The sequence below is a fragment of the Lipophrys pholis genome (genome assembly GCF_963383615.2).
Source record: "Lipophrys pholis genome assembly, chromosome: 18".
Classification (NCBI taxonomy): Eukaryota; Metazoa; Chordata; class Actinopteri; order Blenniiformes; family Blenniidae; genus Lipophrys; species Lipophrys pholis.
The window spans coordinates 21184323-21192138 of NC_137646.1; positions in this window are offsets into that span (position 1 = coordinate 21184323).

Sequence of the window (7816 nt, forward strand, 5' to 3'; positions counted from 1 at the left end):
ACATTAGTAGGAGCTTTTCGCTGTGTGTGAATTCGCCATCTGTGAAAAGGAGAGTCGCAGGGGTGTGTTTTCTAACCCCAGGGGGTCACACCAACCATGCAGGAGAGCCACTGTCCTGCACGTTTGAGGTCAGGGGTCTGCGACCTTTCCCATCTGCAACCTTTCCACCAAATAAAACTCTTCTGTTGCCACAAAACACCTCTAATCAAAAAAATACCACAGAGAATATAAAGTTAGTTATAGTGAGCGTACATTCATGACATTTCAAATTCACAATGAACAAACTTCCCGAACACCTGAGGAATGCTGGCACACTCTCCTTTTAAATCAGGATTTAGAACATTTGTATAGGCACAGGCTTTCAAATAAACAATAGACTTAATTTATTACCTTTATCTACTAAAGCTCTTGTGTAGAAATGTATTATTTCTATGTTGGATGCGCAGAGCAAGTCCATTGTTTTCCAAGGTACCCGGAACAGTGTGACATGTGGGGTTGTGTGACTGGAGGTCGGAATATTTGTGCATGATTTGGAACATCAAATACCAACATGGGAAAAGCGTAAATTGATCCAGTGAAAAGGATGGGAGTGTGTGAAAGAATGTGACCGGTTTTAAAGTATTTAATACTCTTAATCGCTTGAGATTAAGATTCTTAATTGCTTTAATGTTTATCTTTTATTTTTTGTAAAGCACTGGGAATTGTCTTGTGTCTGAATGGTGCTCTATGAATAAATGCGCCTTGCCTATCATATTTAGAATTGTGAGTTTTGTCGCCATTTTTAGCTGTTTTTACCACGTTTAATCTATTCTAGCTGATTTTTTTATTTTTATTTTTTGTTTTTCTCGTCATGTTCGCCATTTTAGTCCTTTTAACCATTTGCCCTGTTTTTGCTCCATTCCTGACTGCTACAAACATTCTGGCAACTTGACTAAAGTGGATTAGAAGATGTATGGATGAGCATATCTCCTGTGGATGAATCATGTTTGACTTCATTCATTACTTAGTTTGACAGCGTGGTTATAGTCTTGTCTTTTAGAAAAAATACAGTATGTATTCAAATGTTGTTACAGCAACTAAATGAACGGCATCTGATGGAAATGAAACATTCATAAAGTGATTTGCAATATCAAAGTAGCCGTATCAGAACTTGAGATCAGCAATTACCCAGATGTGTGCGCTGATGTACTCGTCCTGTAATACTCGGTGCATCCCGAGGTTGACTAATGCTCCTAATGACTAAATAACAGACATTTATGCAACAGCTCTAAGAGGATTCCCTTCAAATGTGTCCCTGAAGAAGCTTCTTTGTCTTAATGAAGATGAAGGCATTTGTTGAAAAATCAATGTTTTCTTTGAAACGTGTACAATTTGGGCTTTGCCCTCATGTGTGACACTCCTGTTCTAACAGTACAATTTCTTTAGTTTTGTCCCATCCCTTCAGTGTTTGATAAATGTGAAATTAAACTGTTGTTGCTCTGGGATTATTGGAAAGTGTTGCCCCCACGTATTGGAGCTCTTTGCCGTTGGCTTATTTGTGCACGGAACCTCTTTGACTCTATTCCCAGTTTGTTGTTTTTTTTTTGTTTTTGTTTTTTTCCTGGTCAATTTCTCCCAGTTGATGGATAGCACTTCAGATTACTTGCCCGACCTCTCACTTAGTCTGCTGATGAATCCCTGCTACCTCGCAGGCTGCAATCACAGCAAATGTGAGAAGAAATGTCCGTACGCGGCCCCAGAGTGTCTGATCCATAAGCCCATCCTGAGGTATAAGTGGAGCATTTATCAAGATAATGCAGGACCAAACAGCACTTAATGAGCAAGACGAGGGAGTGACAGTATCCGTTTGCCAAATGAGAGGTCGGAGACAACCCTGGCCTTCAGCAGATAGAGTGAGACTTGAAAGAAATGACTGAAATATCTTCTCAACACACTTGCTTTTAACTTTTTCTCTCTGTGCAAAACTTTTTTTTCTCCCCCCCCCCCCCCCCCCCTTACCCTGGAGGAGAGTACCAAGGGAACATTACCAGCCCTCTTGACATCCCTCCATATTTCTCTCTGCTCTGAAAAAGTTAATCTCTGAGAGTCGGATCAAGCCGGCAAACGTTTTCAGGTCAAGTGATGGTGCGATGTCCAAAGATTCAGCCTCTGGCACCAAGTCGATGCTTGTTCAGCAACATTAGTGAAAGCAAAGGTGAAGAAGAGGATAAGGAGGGAAAAGGAGGAAAGTGGAGGAAAATGAAACTAGAATCTGAGGAGAAACTAAATCATTAGACTCAAGAGTAATTAGAAGACAAAAAAAGGAACTTTTGGCTTACGATGCTCAGTGTAGGTATTTTAATTCAAATGAACTGGAGTGATATGTATTTAGGATATAAGCTTTTCAAACCCATCTGTTCACCTTCTGTGCAGCTTTATCCAACTCAAGGTCATCCTATCTACATTATATGGGCAAAGGCAGGTTACACCCTGGATAGGTCACACAATTTAGGGTCACCAAATAACCTTAAATGCATGTTTTTTTGGCTGTGGGAGGAAGCTAAAGTACCCATTATAAACCCAAGTACAACATGCAAGCGCCACACAGAAAGGCCCCCAAAGCCAGACTCGAACTCGGTCCTTCTTGCTATGAGGCAATAGTAATTTATTCTTGTCATAGCAAAAAACCAACCGTGCCAATATATTGATCTGATCAGACATATTCAGCGAGTAGAGACAAAACCTTACTGTCCTCCTTAAACAACAGTGTTACATCAAGAATGAGACAATGATGCCCAACTTTATTTTATCCTTTCAATTACTTAGTCCATCCACCTGTCATACTCATTTTAGAAGGTTGTGGAGACCTGGAGTCTCTCCAACGGTGTATATTTTTGAACAAATGTACATGATAGGGCAGTTTTCTATCACTTGTGTGTTGCTACAGAGGTACTGAAAGTTTCCTCAGCTCATAAATGCCACAGATGAGCCTGCGTTATAATGTGTTTGGGTCCCATCCAGGAGAGAGGCTTATTTATTACTTTAAACTGTTGCTCTCAGTTGTAAACCTTCACGGGGCTGTTAAAAACAGTTTATGTTGCATCATTTGCACAACATAATCCCAATCACCGCCGCCATCTATACCGTCCCCCAGCTGGCTAATAACAATTCCCAGACATTGCATTACTCCGTGAGACGGCTGCTGCGGCAGTATGGCGATGCGGTAACGACGGCGGCTCCCCACAGTGTCATCCCTTTATCTCCCCTGATGCATTGTTGTCATCCCATCCGCTGCAGACGGAGGTGAAATGATTGGGTGCAGAGCCGAGAGAGCGTGGCTGCAGCGATGAGGACTCAGTGTCCATTGAACTGAGGGAATAATCTATCTGAAGGTGCAATTGCACTGACCATCATTTAAGTGGCTTGAAAAGGTCAGGAAGGGGATGGGGATGTGGGAGCGCTCCGAATGGCCATTATAGTCATTCCGCTTCGCCGTGTGAGCCGCCACAACCTGATTGATGCCTCCGAGAGAGGATTTGGCGCCGCTGTGGTGTTTATTATACAGCATGCACTTTAATATATTGCCGGTGTGTGTCGACCGGCCGGTGTTTGTGCGTCTCGCGGTCCGTGGAAGTGAGCAGGAGGAAGCTCTGGGGAGTCGAGTAAAGAAGGCCTGGCAACAGGATTTCATTCAGGTCTTTAGATGGAGGATGCACATCCATCCGTGGTCATCCCATCAACTGCCCTAAGCTCCCCATCAACTTACCCCTTCATGACCGATGGCTCCAGCAAATACACCTGATTTATTTATTTTTTTTTCCTTTTGGCCAAAAAACAGACGAGAAATCGGTGGCAGAAGAAGTTGTTTCTCCCTCACACGCAGGGAAGCTGATGTAATTAAATCCGTCTGCAGGGTAAGACAAGTTAAGGGCAAAAGAGGAAAAGTAGGAAGCTTTTTTGGACGAAATAATATATTCTTGAGTGGAGCAATAAAGAAAGAGCAAGGGAGGTCCCTGGAGGATTAATTAACAATATCTACCGTTAGTATCTGGGCTTCTTCTTTCTCTGATGCTCACAGTAGTACAGACTAAGACAGAGGCACAACCACCCTCCTTGCCAGTGGGCTGGCTTCCTGTAAACCATCCTGATTTTCATTCTGTGAATTAAAAGGCTTCACATAATGGCTGCGAAAAAAAAAAAAAAAAAAATGTCCTCGCCGAGTTTTCATTTTTTTTATTGTGTTGCAGCATTAAATCAAAAAGAATTAACTGTGGCGTTTCTGACACTTATTACTCACCCGATGAATGAACGCACCTCAGAAATGCAACGGCTGGCTCTTTCTCAAATGAGACACCTCATATGTTGTTTTTTTGTTGAAAACATAGCCTGAGGATGAGGATGCTGGCTATCGCATGTGTTAGTTAATAACCATGCCGTCATGGCTGACTGGAGTACAAGAACTGAGCAGAGCTGTGCTTTTCTATTTTGAAGGGTACAGCTGATGAGGCGTAATCTCAAATTAAATGTATGATTTTGGAAAGGTGTACCATTTTGTAGCCCTGAGGCCCGTGATAGATTACTCTGGCCATGCATATGGAAACATTTCTTTGGTTTCAACTTGATGTATTGCCAATTGATTTAATTATTGTTACACCCCCCCCAGATAATTTTCATATCAGTTATTTTAGCATTTGCTTTTGAGTCCACTTGAACTCCACTCACCTTACGAGCAGCAAAGTCTTGTCGGTAATGTCTTTCCGGTCATTTTGAGAGGTAAATCTCCATCTCATCAGTTTTTTTTGACATGAAAGCTTCACATGTATTATTTGTAGCTTCACAGCTGGATTACACTAATCCGTGGGCAACAAGATTAGCTCCATCAGCATCACTGTCTGCCATGCAGCATTCGTCACGTAGCATCTGAACAGAGTCCAGGAATTCTCCAACTTTATTGGAGTATAATTGTCTGTAAAGACAGGCCTTTATCTTCCACGTCTTGTTTACCTATAAAATACACATGACAGTTACCACAATTGCTCACAATATACTATAATCCACCTTTGGATTAAGCTGTACGACGACAGTTATTTAATTTTATCTTAACAAATGAAGGTAAGAGGGAAATGCAGCAGTGATTTCCTCTACCATCGAGATGTTCCAGGTGAAGATTAAAAGTCATAGATGTACATGTTAGGGTGATGTCCGTGGCCTGATATGTTCTGTAAATAATTCCCCTGGACAAAGAGGCTGAAAATATTATGACCTTTAGAACTGTAAATACACATTATTCAGAAATATAACATCTGTATGTGTTGTATAGAAACCATTATGTGTTTGAGTATGAATTGTATTTTCCACTGAAGTTTCCATAAAGATGCTGTAAATCTACTCGCTGAGAAATGAATGGACTGATTGGCCTTTGTCCGGATTACATTGAAAAGTTCTGGAGCGGCAGATTGAAGCTCAGACATTGCGGGTCTTCCCTTCATCTCACTTTCCATTTCGCCCTGCATGCCTCTCTCACGTGCTCACACATCGAATGTGGCTTGCTGGAGCAGATTGCTGAGAGCCCGTTAATGGATTTTAACACAGAGATGCTGTGTTGGCAACAGGAAGCCCAAATGTGAGCATCAGCTGCAGAGGAGTGAAGTAAATAGTCTTAAAATAAGACCGCTGTGTGAAACTAGTCTGAATTTGCGGCTCACATCTTCCCAGAGAATCACGAGTCTTTTTTTTCTTTTCTTTTTTTTTTAAGTATTTAAGAAGTAGCTGAAAATTTGATGATGCCGTGTCAAATATGCATCCGACTCTCCGGGACACCGTCTAACTTTCAGTCGGGAGCCTGCCATGAACTCGTGCGACTGGATGTGGGAGCTTTCTGTGCCGTGTGATTGCCTGGTCCCGGACCAGCAAAAGGCTTCCCGATGGCTACTTAATTCTAATGAGCGTTTTATGAGTCGTGATCAAGAGCTCATTGGCAACGCGTTCAGTCAATAGCGTCTCCTCTTGTGAGCGGAGCCCCGGCTTATGCACCGACCCCGGCAAATTGACCTGGAGATTTATACAGCTCCTTTCGAAAAGGTCCCCATTCGTGGGCCTACAGTCAGGAAGGAGAATTAGTGTTTCAATGGATTTCACTTTCAATTTGAATGCAGAGTAGTTGGAACATGGCCCCGGCTAAAGGGAGGCCATTGGTAATGAACTCCTTTGTGTTCTGCCACCGAGAGGATCAAATCCTTGAGGCTGTGGAGGCATTCAGCGCTCGCGAGAGACATGATTTCCTGTGGCTGCTATAGGCGGTGAATCCTATGGGTTTATTCACACACTGAGCGCCCCTGTTCCAGGCACACACACACACACACACATTTACACACACACTGGCATATTTGTGAACTCTTTTAGGGTTACATTGCTTGCAGGAATGTCTTATGTATGCGTGTCAGATTTGTAGGGGCAATGCAAACTTCTTTACTGTCGCTGCATGGATACTACGATGAAAATGATCTTCTATTGACGATAGCAATACCACAATTAAACTTGGACTTGCTTTTATAAGCACATGATAAGGGTAATCCTACCATTCATCTTCTCTGGGTTGTATTGGCTGGAGCCGATTTCAGCACACAGTCAAATTCAGAGTCAACAGTCTTTAGACCTTTCCCATCAGAAGAGACGTTTTTGTCTTTTTTCCAGTAAACATATTTATTTCTACTGGAGCCACGAAACACAATTAATCATAAAAGATCAAGCAGCTTATGAAGATATTTATGTCGTTTTGCTAAACGTCACATTTCACGACTACAATATGGAATGAATAAGCAGTTTTCACCAACTTACACTGATTCGGCATTTTTGGTGGTTTTAGCCATTTTAGCCAATTTCTTTATAGCAATTTTCAACCTTTTTAACCATTTCAGCCAGGAGAATCTTTTTGAAAATAGAGACAGAAATAATAAATCAGTGACTCCAAATCACTGACTGTAATAAAACTTAAGTTTTGTAGGGAGTGAACCATCTCAAGACAAAAAAATAAATAAATAAATCAACATCTTCTGTGGACCTAAAGCGTCTATACAGAATGTTACTAATTCAACCAATAGTTTTTATAGAGTCAGTATGCATAGCGTTATCTATACTTAAAACTTTTAGCTTCGACAAAAACAAAGCGACAACCAACATCGACTAGTAGCTGTCAATGAAATTGATCGAAAGCTTTACCTTTCATAAAAGTTTACATGATGTCGATGAGAGGAAACACAAGTATATTTAAATTTAACTTTACTTGAGGTAAAGATACTGATGGTAAAAGTACTGCCAAGAGTGGAAGAACTCAACTTTAAAAGCAGATCTAGTACAGGCGACTCTAAGTATGAAAATGAAAAGTAACCCTTTAATTGACTTCTCTACAGGCCGTTTCTGGTCTTCATGCTGGAAACTTCAAAACCTTTCTCTGGGGAAGGTCTTTCTGCTCTAAGGAGCCGTTTACACAACGTTTTCAAGTGAAAAAGACAAACTTTCATTGCGTTTTGGGTTTCGAAAACACTCCGACTGTGTAAACAGGGGACAGTGCAACGGATGAATTTAAGGAATGGCTGAGGAAAAAATTCACAGAAGATTCTGGAACAGCAGCTTGCAGGACAAGGACACCAGTGTGAATTATATGTTATTTTCCTCTTCACGATACATTTTTTTATACACGCGACCAATGTACATATAATCCATTTCATAGGCATGCGGTGAGAAGAATCACCCCAACAAATTCCATCAATCAGCTGGAAATATAATGGAAAGTATGACAAATGGTAGCAAAAAAACAACTTTTTACCCAGAATAGTTA